This window comes from Halichoerus grypus, chromosome 11, assembly GCF_964656455.1.
Source record: "Halichoerus grypus chromosome 11, mHalGry1.hap1.1, whole genome shotgun sequence".
In the NCBI taxonomy this organism is placed as follows: Eukaryota; Metazoa; Chordata; class Mammalia; order Carnivora; family Phocidae; genus Halichoerus; species Halichoerus grypus.
Window position 1 is genome coordinate 10,983,743 of NC_135722.1, and position 14,497 is coordinate 10,998,239.

Here is a 14,497-nt window from a genome sequence, read left to right on the forward strand (position 1 = left end):
TTAGAACAGGAAAAGGGCACTAGCTAAAAATTAAAGAAATCTGAATAATAATAATGCTTAAGTTAATGATAATGTATCAATATGGTTCATTCTATACTAATGTAAGATGCCAACTGATTTGGGGTGTATGGGAACTCTCTTTACTATCTTCTCAATTTTTTTTAATAAATCTAAAGCTGTTATAAAAATAAATAGTATTAAAAATATTACAGTCTGATACAACTACATCAAAATGGTTAAAATGGAAATCACACAATGTCAAGGTGAAAATGTGCAACGACTGGAACTCAAGCACTGTGAGAAGGCACGTGCGTGTTATATGCACTTTGGATATAACCTAGCAATTCCACTGCTATGTCTATACCCAGTGGAATTTTACACATGCATGTACCAAAGTGTATAGATACATTTTCATGCACAGCATTATTCACCCCAAGTAGAAGCATCCCAAATATTCATCAATACTTAGATAATAGATTGTTCTATAAATCTTACAATAGAATATCTTGCAGCAATAAGAATAAGTATTGTTACTGGCAATAGCATGAATGAAGTTCACAAACATGCTAAAAGAAAGGAGTCATATCCAGCATATATACTCAGTTATACATATCAAAGTATTCCATTTTGTAAAATTCAAAGAGAGATAAAACTCATATTAGTGGTAAAAGTCAAGATTGCAGTTACCCTGGGGATCTGAGCGAATGCAAGGGGGCATTCACAGTCTTCTGAAACTTTGGTAATGTTTACTCATTGATGCAAGTGCTGGTTACATGAAGATGTTCACTTTCTATTCATCTAAAAATTGGGGGCACCATGGGTGCCTGGGTGGCTGAGTCGTTAAGCGTCTGCCTTCGGCTCAGGTCATGATCCCAGGGTCCTGGGATCGAGTCCCACATCGGGCTCCCTGCTCAGCGGGAAGCCTGCTTCTCCCTCTCCCACTCCCCCTGCTTGTGTTCCCTCTCTCGCTGTCTCTCTCTCTCTGTTGAAAAATAAATAAAATCTTTAAAAAAAAAAAAAAATTGGGGGCACCAGCCTCGCTCAATTGGTAGAGCATGTGACTCTTGATCTCTGGTTGTAAGTTCAAGCCCCATGTTAGGTGTAAAGATTACTTAAAAATAAAAATCTTTAAAAAAGTTGGCCAGCTGTTACAATGATCTATTCACTTTTCTGTATAGTTCCATTAAAAGTTATCATGAGAAATGATACTGTGCATCCCAGTCATATGATTGGTTATGGGACGATGTGGGAGGATGGGATTCAAAATCACAATCAGCATCAATAGAGGGGGAAAAATGTATTTTTTTTGGTTATGCAGTAACAGTGTTCCCATGCACAGATGTGAACACTTTCCAGCAGGCAGGTTATTACTGACCTAGTGATACCCAATGAATAATTTTTCTAAAAGCAGGAACTATTCTGTTAAAACTCCAGGTCCTCATAAACATGTTTATCAGGGGCCATTACTGGGGGCACCTTGTCATTGGTTGGCTGGATAACCACCACCTGTGGAGCTCGAGAATAATATATATTGTTATTCACATACTCTTCCAGCTAGAGGGATTCAATTCATCCTGGGGACCCCTACTTCTTTTCTGTATCCTGGGACCTGAGAGTTAAATATCCCTTCCCTCAGGGCCTTACATCCCCACTAGATAAAAATCAATATCCAGCAAGACATGAGGCTCCCAGAAACATCTGCCATAGCTCTCTCTGTGTTCTGCTGTCTCCTCCAATTTCAGGAAGGAATCGCATACACAACAATCATTCCTTCACTCTTCATCTTTATCCTTCTCATTGGTTTAGAGAGAAGAGACACAATGAGAGAAACAGGAACACAGACTCAGCATCACATGACAAATGTGAACCCTCCCTCAGGTCCTGAACACTCACCTGTGTGACAAAGCAGGTCACCTTGCACCCAAACACAGAAAGAGAGATAGCGATGCTGACTTCCAGCAGGGAGAGGACTAATATCGCAGTCTCAAATACCCTCTAAAAAGAAGCAGATTCCACCAGGAGAGAGAAGAGGAAAAAGGAAAGGAATATAATTAATAGATGGATACTTCCCCTGGCCCTGGATTCTCTGATGCCAATCTGACTCATTCTCCACTATAGAAACAGGTATGTTCTCTCTCCTAACAAACCAAAAAAGAAAAATTGGAAAGAAAATCCTAAAATGGCTGAGAGGAGTTCTACTCTGGAACTTCATAAGTGTGGGGAAATTCAGATTAAAGCAGATGTATTTCCTTAGTTTTCTTGGCTTAGAAATTCTCTCTGTTGTCCACTTCAAGTTATCAAGTTATTTTCCTTATAATAACCTCCCTGTATGAATTTATACTTTTTCCTCATCCAAAGAGGAGAGAACCTCCAGGTCTACGAAAGTGATATCATTGTTCTTTCCTTACACATACATATACCCCCGAGGCTCTGAGCGTCTTGGCTTAGAGCCCTGACTCTCCTCACCCCACCTACAAATGACACAGAGTTTGCTGAGCCAGCACGGCAGCCCACTGCCATCTCAACTCGAACCTGGAGACTTTGAAGAAAGGTCCTCATGATCAATTTTCTAACATCGCTGTGTTCAGTGAAGAATGTGAGAAAAAAAGGTAACTGTCCTGGTAGGTCCTAGCAAAAAGGGACTGAAAATTCTCCCCATGAGATCCAAGTGCCAGATCTTTCTGTTTGTGGTGATAAGCCAGGATCAACTGAAAGACAGTCATCTCAGACTAATATACATTTAGATAATATAAATATAACTTCAGAAAATGAAAGCAGCTCAGAAACACTTACAAGAATAAGACCCTTTTTTCCGATCCACGTACCATAGTCAGCTCTACTGTTAACATGATTATCCCTATTCCCCCAACCACGGCACTGAGCATGTTCATTCCCAGGCTGCCTTTGATCTGGAAGAGAATGATCAGTGTCCCTTATGTCCCTCTGTTTCATGCTCTTCTTCCCTTTGGAAAACACAAAAACATTCACTTATTCTGAAGGGGTTGAAGACACATTCTTAAATAATTTTCCTAAGTTTAAGAAAGAAAGAGGAGCATGGGCTGAAGCATTGGATTCTGTATTCATAAACTAATCCCAGGGATGGAGTGTCAGAAATAGGGGTGATAAAATTAAGTCAAACCTCAGTTTCCTCGTGGAAGAATTCGCCATGACCCCCATAGAGCCCAAATGACTCAGAGAATTGGAGATTATTTCCTTTGTCTTGAGATAGAGCACTTCTGATTCTGCTTGTTGCTTTGGGCCCAGGGAAATACTTACCAGGTTTAATGTCATGTTTCTTCCAGCAGCAATAGACACAGCTCTAGATACAAAGAACTAAAAATGGAAGAATCCACTCAGCCTGGTGAACCTGCATCTGTACTTCCCCAAACCAGAGATCATCAGAACCCCAAAGAATTTAGGTCACATCTTTTGCTCTAAGAAGTAAAATCCCAGATCAAGTCATTGGTTTTTGAAAGGGAATGCTGGAAGAAATATTCGCAGAATTCTACCACTGAGGAAGTTGAAATATTCCACATACTCACAAATAAGGATCCCCATATAGGATATCCTGAGACCATGGTTAGGGGATAACACCAAAAGGAAAAGTCAGAAGAATAAAAACACAGACCTATCACACACAGGCATACTTTCATCAGACCGATCAGGATCTGAGCCACCTGGGGAGTGAAAAAGAGGATGCTCAGAGTATGAAGCACGCAGGTCTCTAGGAAGATGATTTTGTAGTCTTTACACAGAGCTATTTCCCATCTCCTGAGTTTAGAAGGGCCCCCAGGATGAAACCCCTAGGAATCCATGGCCTTTTCTCAAGTTCAAGGCTATTTAGAAAGGTTTTATGATAATTTTCTTTTTCCCCTCTCACTAGAGAAATGCATTTTCCTTTCAGATTACAGCACCTCTGATTTTTAAAAAATCTATTTCCTGCCACTGTAAGGTTTATGGAGGTCAGTTTATGACACAGTTAATCATACCTCAGGAGCCACAAAGGACAACTGTTCTCCTCTCTGGAAATGGCTATCTTCCCAAATACCATGTTTAAAGGTCAAGCTCACTCACCCGCAGTATTTGGGGCTCCCCCTTGAGGAAGGTCTTCAGGTTGTCTGTTTGGTCTACTTGGATGATGTTTTTCTCTAGAGGATTCGGGCCAAACCATGCAGTTGTTCCTTCTGATGTATTAACACAGTCTTTAGTGCTATAAATGCAAATATTTTACAGAGCACAGATTCATTCTTCAACCCCTTTCTTGTAGACATGAAAAATAGCCTTTGGAAGAATGGTATTAATGAGGCAGTTTGGTATGATGGTAAGTTAAATTGCCTGAGTTATGATTCCAGTCACATACTGTGTAAACTGGGGCAGGTCTCTTTTACCATCTCCATGTCCTAGTTTTTAAAATTATAAAAAGTCGGGGGGGCGCTGGATGGCTCAGACCGTTGAGCATCCAACTCCTGGTTTCAGCTCAGGTCATGAAATGGAGCTTGGCGTCAGGCTCCACATTTAGTGCAGAATCTGCTTGAGATTCTCTCCCTCTGCCCCTCCCCCCATTCTCTCTCTCTCTCTCTAAAATAAATAAATAAATAAATAAACTCCTAATAAATAAATAATAAAATTATAAAAGGATGTGCTTGTGGTACTTGCCTCTTGTTGCTTGTCATACATCTATATGATTTCAACAGATTTGTACATGTAAGACTTGGAACTGAGTGCCTGGTATATTCTAAATAATAGATAGCGTCATTATTATTTTTATTGTATTATTGTTAAAATTTAATATGATAAATATGCATTCAGAATGCTTACATTTACATCTTCTAGGAAAAGAAACTGATGGAAAATGAAGAAATCATTATAGCGAGTCCTGTAAGTGCCATTGTTATAATATCATTCATTGGTCATTATATTATGGATATGGGTAATATCCATTCATTCATTCAGTCAACAAATATTGATTAAATGTCTACTATGTGCCAGACCCTGTTATAAGTTTTGTTGCTAGGAATATAGCAATGAACAAAACATGCACAATTCCTGTCAATTGGAAGCCTACAATACAGTAAAAGAAAATAAGTTTTTAATTTATATAATGAATTTATAAGTGCATGTGAACAGAAACTACATAAAATGAGAACCTTCACTTTCCATGTAAGAAAACTTAGTTTTAAAGGGATTCTATCACTTCTTCAATGTCAGTCAGCATTTCTGTGTTTGAACCAAATGAGAGTTCAATTTCTCTAGCAAATTGGCCTTTGCTAATGTTGCCCTACACCACAAGCATAGTGATGATTTATTAAAAGCTCTGATGTGCCAGGCCAACTCAAAATGGTTTTCAGAGTTCTCTTTAATTGTTGTATACTATCCTTGCAAATAGATTTGTTGCATGACAGCTTTTTTTTTTTTTTAAGATTTTATTTATTTATTTGAGAGAGAGAATGAGACAGAGAGAGAGCATGAGATGGGGGAGGATCAGAGGGAGAAGCAGACTCCCTGCCGAGCAGGGAGCCTGATGAGGGACTCGATCCCGGGACTCCAGGATCATGACCTGAGTGGAAGGCAGTCGCTTAACCAGCTGAGCCACCAGGCGCCCTGCATGACAGCTTTTATTCTTTACCCTTCCCTGCATTCATATCATGACACTGCCGCTGCCCCCATTAAAAGGTGGAATATATTTCCTGTCCCCCTCAATTTTGATTTCGGCCTTGTGACTCACTTTGGCCAGTGAGATATCAGCAAATGTTTTAAAAGCACAGGCTCTTGAGCTCATGTCATGGCTGAAAAAACATAGCTGGGCCACCTTGCTTGAGGATAAAAGATACAGAAATGAGAAGAGTCATAGCACTCATCTCAGCTGAAGTCATCCCTAACCAGATAGCAATTATCGACCCTCACGTGAGTGATCCCAGGGAATTTCAGAAGAACCATGAACACCCATGTGCAGACTTGTCAGCAATATGCATGTTTATTGCTTTAAGCCATTAAGTTTCAGGGGGTTATTTGTTAGGCACCATTACTGTGGTAATAAATCACTGATGCACCCTTGTTCATACTGCCTTATATGCTCTGCCTTAGTTCTAAAGTGACCTATAGTGAGTCTGGTTTGTCTATATTTCCTAGTTTCTGTCTCATTCTTTAGTCTTAAAGGAAAAAAAAAGGTCATTCCTGCATATTTGCCCACACGAACAGAGCTAATTACAAATAGACTCAAACAATAACATCACTACCTCTGTCTGGGAAAAACAACGCGGACAGAGCTTTGACAGCCATCTGTTAAGTGATCAGGATCCAGGTCTAAGCAAAACATCCTGAAGATAAAACCTAAACTTGTGACCTTAGGTTACATCGGGTCTCAGATAATTTTTGTGTGTTTTTAAGACCCATAGATATGGGGCAATGTCAAAACATGTTAGTATATGACATGTGCCTTATGTGTCTCAAAAAAGAGTAATATTTCTTTTTCTTTTTTTTTTTTTAAGTACACTCCATGCCCAGCGTGGAGCCCAACACAGGGCTTGAACTCACTACCCTGAGATCAAGACCTGAGCTGAGATCAAGAGTCAGATGCTTAACTGACTGAGTCACCCAGACACCCTGAAAGAGTAATATTCTGTCATAAGACAGGGAATAAAGGATGGACCAGAAGTTTCCTTACATGATCAAGTTTCATAGTTTCCCTCTCACATCAGGTCACGGGTGAAGCCAAGGTGTGTTTCTGCACATGAATATACACAACAGAACCATTTACCAGGAAAGGAGGACTTTATCTGATCTTTAGCCAGCCACTTCTTCCCTTTCCTTTCCTTCAATTTCTCCAGTTCAGATTCCATTTATTCTGGAAGTTAGTTAGTATTTTTCCTTTGAAGTAATTGTTGAAGGGGGCACAATTCCCCAGCCTGAACATTCACTCCCACATAGATGAGAACCTGTCCTTCAAAAGCAGGCTAACTCGTCCCAAATTTCATTCTCACCTCAGCTTTTACTAGACACTTTTGACCCATGTTCCTACATATCACCCACTAATAGCTCAACCCAGAATTCTTCCTAGAAGCTGAGAATAGAAAATGAACTCTTCCTACCTTTGCATCCCTCTAGAACTGCACCAAATGGGAGGTGAGAGCTCCTCTTGACCATGATTCCTTAAAACCATTTCCACCGAAGAGTCTGATCTGATCTGAAGAGTAGTGGGACAATCACCTTCAGCTGTGTTGTCACCATTACTTCCTGTGGGTCATCCTACCCTGCCTACCACAGGGCAGCTGCAAGGAAATTTCAGTGAATAAACTTGTGCTCACATGAGATAGTGAAGCCAAGGACCAACTAACAGAAACTTGCTTTTAAATCTTGATTGCACTCCCAGGCTATTTTCTTAAGTACCATATTTAAGGGTTTTCCTATCAAAACCTTAGTCACATGAAGACAAGTGATTCTGACTTTTATCCCAAAGGCCAAACAGCAGCTAAGAATAAATTTGAATTTCCACAAGTTAACATTTTGTTAACAAACATCAGGACAAAAAATCACTAACCACTTTACAACTGGCTATACCAAAAAAATTTACTGGGGTGCCTGGGTGGCTCAGGAGGTTAAGTGTCCTACTCTTGATCTCAGCTCAGGTCTTGATCTCGGGGTTGTGAGTTCAAGCCCTGTACTGGGCTCCACACTGGGCATGGAGCCTACTTAAAAAAAAAGTTATTAACCAGCCCTTTTATTATCCCTTTTCTCTTGGTTACACGGGAGAACTCTTCAACCACTACTTTCATTGATTATGATTATGATTATGATTTTGCTTGAGATGTAACTCGTAATGTTCTACTCTGTCTTCTAAGACTTGTTTTCAAATATTTACCCACAGCCCTGGGTCCCAACAGTCAGTTTGTAAATCAGGGAGGATATTCCATTTATTTTATGGCTTGCTAATTACTTAATTTTTTTTTAAATCAGAGAACCAATTGTTTCAGAAGATCAAGAGATAGAAATCAGATCAAAAGAGTTTGTTTTTTTTTTACTGATTCCACTTTTCTACAAAATATAACATTAAATAAAAATCATATTTTTCCCACATTGATTTTCAATGCTCTGCTCTTTACATTTTTCGCTGGTTTTGAATGTCTGTGAAAGGGAGGGCATTCTGTTAGCATATGGGCAGACAAAAGTAGAGTTGTCCGTAACCACGTTCACTAATATATTATGATTGTGTTTTAAAAATATATCATGTTTACTTCATCTTCTTCAAAGAGCATTTTCCACTCACTATCATAATGTGTGGCTTTTATTCATTCATTTTCATTATTTTACCATATTCCACTGTGTAAATACAAACATTTTCTTTCTTGCATGTTGATAAAATCTACAGTTCCTGCAATATTTTTATTTCAGCAGAAACCCAATTCAGAACATCCTGGAGCATGTGTCTTTGTATACTGGGAAATAATTTGCAAGGTTTATGTCTTAAATTGTGCACACCTCCTACCATAGGATATAGTTAAATTATTCTCTAAACTCATAGTTTGAATTATCTTACTCCAAGAAATATGTGACAACTGCTGTTACTATTGCTTCACATCCTGTCCAATTCTTGGTTTTATAAGATATTAAAAATAAGTAATATACAAGAGACCAGTTTGTACCCATTCTATGGGCTTAAAATGGGGGTGAGCATCTTTTCACATGTTTATCGTTATTTATATTAGCTCTTTTGGAATTGAATGTTGGTGTCTTCTATTATTCTGTTGGTTGGTTTGAATTTATTGTACTGATTTTAAAATCTTCTTTAAATAACTCTGTCTTGTTTTCGTCTGTTTGGACTACTCTATATAACAGAATACCACACACTGAGTTGCTCATGCACAACAGAAATTTATTTCTCACAGTTTTGGAGTCTTGGAAATCTAAGATCAGGGTGTAGACAGATTTGGTGTTTGGTCGGGGCCCACTTCCTGGTTCATAGCAGCCAGCCCTCAGATGGCAAAAGGAGGCAAGGTGGCCCTCTGGGGTCTCTTTCATAAAAGGCACTCATTTTATTCATGAGGGCTCTGCCCTCATGATCTAATCACCTCCTACAGATCACATCTCCAAATACCATCATGTTGGAGATTAGGTTTTCAACTTATGAATTTTGAGGGGACATAAACATTCAGTCTACAGCATGTATTAATTTTGTCAGTCAAGTCTGAAACTACTATACACATATACTAGAATTGAAGAACTAAGTAAGTGGATGGTGGATTGTGGAAGCCATGTTTCTCACTCTTGAAATGAGAGATTATAGACAAGCAAGGGGAGAAGTCCAGAATGATCCACATGGCAATCTATTAGAGATGGAGAAATCAGTATGAACTCATATTTTAGTTAACATAGATACATGTGAATATATGTAGGAATATTTATAGATACATGTGTTTACAGGGGTCAACATGCATACATATCTCCTTGCTCTTTCCATTGAGAGAACCTTAAAAAAACAACACCCCACTAGCAACAAGCACACCTAACTCACAGATCTTTGCTTCAAATACTGTTTGTTCTCCAGTAAAAGAAACCAGATCTTGAGTAAATGGCAGATTCTAGTGTCTTGGGTAAGAAATAGACAAAATAAGTCTGGAGTATCTTTTCATGCCAAAAAGTAAGAAAGTAATTAAAAAGAAACATGATAAGGGTATGTCAAAGGGACAGAGGAGACAATTGAAAGAGCTTATAATGTCCAAAGCTGGAACATTTTAAGCAAAAAAAGATAAATAAAGTATTGCTGGATTAGAATCCAACATATAAAATAAATATCCATACTGGTATAAATAAATGATTGAGTAAATAAATAAAGGGGGATAGACAATCCTGCTGTGCAGAAGAATTCCAAATAATTTCAATTGTCTACTGCAAGGGGCTACTTAGGAAACCAGGCAGTAGATAAACTAAATTCTTTCTAGTCTCCCAGGATGTGAAAATATTCTATTTTCCTTCCATGAACTCAAGTTCCCTCAATCTCACTGCTTACTGCCCACCTTTTCCACCTCCTCACCAACCCACCTACACCACCGGATGAACAGCTGCCTGGACTTGGTGAATAACATTTGGAATTGGGAAAAGGGAGAGAAGATTGTAAGATTATAGCCACAGATATATAAATATCAGCGTTAGACTCACATTACACCAGTGACTAAATCTGCAACCGAGGTAATAATAAAACCTCTCTAACCTTTAGTTTCTTTAATGTCCTTAAATGAAAGCCAATGGTATTTTTCTTAGTTTTTGTTTTGAATTTGAGGAGACCATTGGGGGTATTACATATAAAGAGATAGATATAGATAGATAAATTATAGATTACATATATAGTTATATGACTATATTTTTATAATTATATTTTATTTAAATATTGTATTATGCATATTATATACATAAAATTATTGACAGGGTGCTTATTTCCTTTTGAGCTCATAAAATTCTGATTATAAATGTTTGTTCTATAAAATTAGCAATGAAAACAAGGGAAAGAGATATATTCTCCACTTTTATTAACTCTGATAATATCCATCCACACTTTGGCTTTACTGTAGGATATAATTAAGAAAGATCTAAAGCAAAGACATAAAGAAGAGGTAGAGAAGAAATGCACTATCCTCAATATCTACCCATTTCAATGGGAAACACTAACTTCTAGAATAAGTGGCATCTCAGCCAGGGGAACAGAGAGGAGTGAAAAGGGGAAGAGGGAGTGGAATAAAGCTATCAGAGTCTAATTCTAGGTGACAGAGATGAGTAATTATCTACTGTACTAGAAGTCTGGACACATTGCAGCTGTTTATCAGAGAGCACCATGGCCTAAAACAAAGATAAGGAAAAACCCACAGGAGATCCTGCTAAAGATTTCTTGGCCCAGATACTCAGACTGTGACAAACACAGAGAAGTTTCAAAACACAAGGAGGCTCCCTAGATATGACCCCCACAGCACTGGAGAGGGCCCTAGTAGGCACAGCCCATTGCCAGGTCTTTATTCTTTGGCTGCCTCCAAACAAAGAGAATCTTTAAGCTGGAGAAATGTCATTTTCTAACTCAGGTTTTTAGACAGATGTTTTATTTTTTATTTTTTATTTTTTTATTGTTATGTTAATCCCCATACATTACATCATTAGTTTTAGATATAGTGTTCCATGATTCATTGTTTGTGCATAACACCCAGTGCTACATGCAGAACGTGCCCTCCTCAATACCCATCACCAGGCTAACCCATCCTCCCACCCCCCTCCCCTCTAGAACCCTCAGTTTGTTTTTCAGAGTCCATCATCACTCATGGTTCTTCTCCCCCTCCGATTTCCCCCCCTTCATTCTTCCCCTCCTGCTACATTCTTCTTCTTCTTTTTTTCTTTCTTAACATATATTGCATTATTTGTTTCAGAGGTACAGATCTGAGATTCAACAGTCTTGCACAATTCACAGCGCTTACCAGAACACATACCCTCCCCAGTGTCCATCACCCAGTCAGCCCATCCCTCCCACCCCACCCCCCACTCCAGCAACCCTCAGTTTGTTTCCTGAGATTAAGAATTCCTCATATCAGTGAGGTCATATGATACATGTCTTTCTCTGTTTGACTTATTTCGCTCAGCATAATACCCTCCAGTTCCATCCACGTCATTGCAAATGGCAAGATCTCATTCCTTTTGATGGCTGCATAATATTCCATTGTATATATATACCACCTCTTCTTTATCCATTCATCTGTCGATGGACATCTTGGCTCTTTCCACAGTTTGGCTATTGTGGACATTGCTGCTATAAACATCGGGGTGCACGTACCCTTTCGGGTCCCTACTTTTGTATCTTTGGGGTAAATACCCAGTAGTGCAATTGCTGGATCATATGGTAGCTCTATTTTCAACTTTTTGAGGATCCTCCATACTGTTTTCCAGAGTGGCTGCACCAGCTTGCATTCCCACCAACAGTGTAGGAGGGTTCCCCTTTCTCCGCATCCCCGCCAACATCTGTCATTTCCTGACTTGTTAATTTTAGCCATTCTGACTGGTGTGAGGTGGTATCTCATTGAGGTTTTGATTTGGATTTCCCTGATGCTGAGCGATATTGAACACTTTTTCATGTGTCTGTTGGCCATTTGGATGTCTTCTTTGGAAAAATTAGACAGATGTTTTAAATAAAAAATTTAAGAATACCTTTTATATGTCACCTAGATTTTGGTTTATATTGGGAACCACAAGCTCTCATTTTCTGTATTGACGTCTCTATCCCACTTTAAAATTTCATGTAATCAAAACTTGCAAATGAAATATCTCTCTTTTCTCTTAAACTCTTCCTTTAGGTTGATCACATCCAGTTACATAAGTGTAACTAGCATTTAGGTGCACGCGGCTTCTACCGTTTTATCCCCAAAACTAGACACATACTCCAGGATGCAGACTCTACACTTAAATGCTTACTCATCATTTTACATTTTTATCTGAAACCTTAAATGCCCAGTGAGAATCTCTTAATTCCAAAAGTAGCATTAACCATTTTAAAGTGTATGATTCAGAAGAATTTAATTTACATTCACAGTGTTGTGCAGCCATCACCTCTGTCTGGTTCCAGGAACTCTTCATCACCCAACATGGAAACCCTGTGTCCATTGCTCCCCTACCCACAATCCCTGGAAACCACTAATATGCTTTCTGCATGTATAGGTGTGTCTATTTTAAAGGCTTCATATAAATGGAATCACATAATATGCTTCCTTAAGAACTACAAACAAATATTCAAACAAATACTGTATACATATGTTCATAGCAGTACTATTCACAACAGCAACTTAATTTCAATAGTATGCAAAAGCTCCACCCACATACTCCCCTTATATTTTTGATGCCACAATTTACTTCTTTTAGATGGCTTATTTGTTAACAAATTACAGTGGCTATAGTTACTTTTAATATGATTTTCCTTAACCTCTATACTATTGTTAGTAGCTAACACACCATCTTGTTACAGAATCACAGCTTCCAAAACTGATGGCATGTTGACCTTTACCAGCGTGTGCCGTATACTTTCATGTTCTTAACCAACATTATTTTTTTATTCCAGCCTGTAGATCTGCTTTCAGCGATTCTTGCTAGGCAGGTTTAGTGGTGATGAACTCCTTCAGCTTTTGTATGTCTGGAAAAAATCAGTATTTCAACTTCATATCTGAAAGATAACTTTGCTGTATACAGTATTCTTGGCAGGCAAGTTTTTTCTTTCAACATTTTGAATATGTCATTCCACTATCTCTTGGTCTGTAGGGTTTCTGCTGAGGAATCTGTTATTAGCCTAATGGTGGTTTCTTTGTAGGGTGGGCTTTCTGCTGCAGTCCTAAAAGCAGTCAGCAGGAACTATGTCCCTTTCATGCACTTTGATACTCTTATCTGTCACTTTCTCGATCTCCTCCATACCCGCAGTCATGGAGCCTCAAAACTCAGGGTGCTACAAGAAAGAAACAGTTTTCTCCAGCAGTGACCCGCACAGCTATGGTAGCTGGGAACTCATTCGTTGCTCTCACTTTTCCGAGAGAGAGAGAAAGAGAGAATGCCACCAGCTACTTCAGCCCCATGCTCTGCCTCCTCAAGGAAGGGGCATCACTGGAAGTTCCTCTTTACCCTTTCCAGTGTGTCAAAACTTGGCATTTGTTTTGGGTTTTGTGTTGCTCAAACGGAGTGCTAGGTTCTCTCCTCAATGAGACTGGATTTCTACAAAGTCTCTCTCGCCAGGGAATGCCCAGATGAGCCCTGTCCTGGTTTTCCCCTACTGAGGCCAAGGGGGGTTGTGGCCAGTTAGCAAGCAGCCCTTACCCAGATCTGTCTGCCTGACACCAGATGCACAGGTCAGCAAGACTCTTCCTGGGTCCCTTGGTGTATGGTGCTGAACCCCCCAGCTCCTGCAGAGGTACTTGTGTTCAGGGACAAATGCAGAATTATTTGTTTAAAATGGGAAACTGGGGCACCTGGGTGGCTCAGTGGGTTAAACGTCCAACTCTTGATCTCAGCTCAGGTCTTGATCTCAGGGTTGTGAGTTTGGGCCCCACATTGGGCTCCATGCTGGGCATGGGGCTTACATACATACATACATACATACATACATACATAGAACAAAGAGGAGTGATGTCTTATGCTTTATGACGCTGATGTCACTCCAATGCTCCAAGTTTTCCACATGAGGAACAAATGACCAGTCACTTGGGAGATGACAGGACGCATTTATTCCACACGCCTCATAACCAAAAGAGGTGGTAGAGCCAAGTGGAAACAACATAGATATTAAATCCAGCTGGCTTTGGTTTAAATCCAAGCTCTGGCATTTACTGGCTAAGTGACCTTGGGTGAATTGTTTTTATTCTTGTTATAAAAAGAAGCTTACAGATTTTGAAGAGAGATATTAAAAAAATAAAAAAAAATAGAGATATTGCTTACTTCAAAGTTTGTTTTATGGATTAAAACGAACTAAGTCAAGGTAGGCTTCCAGAAGAAG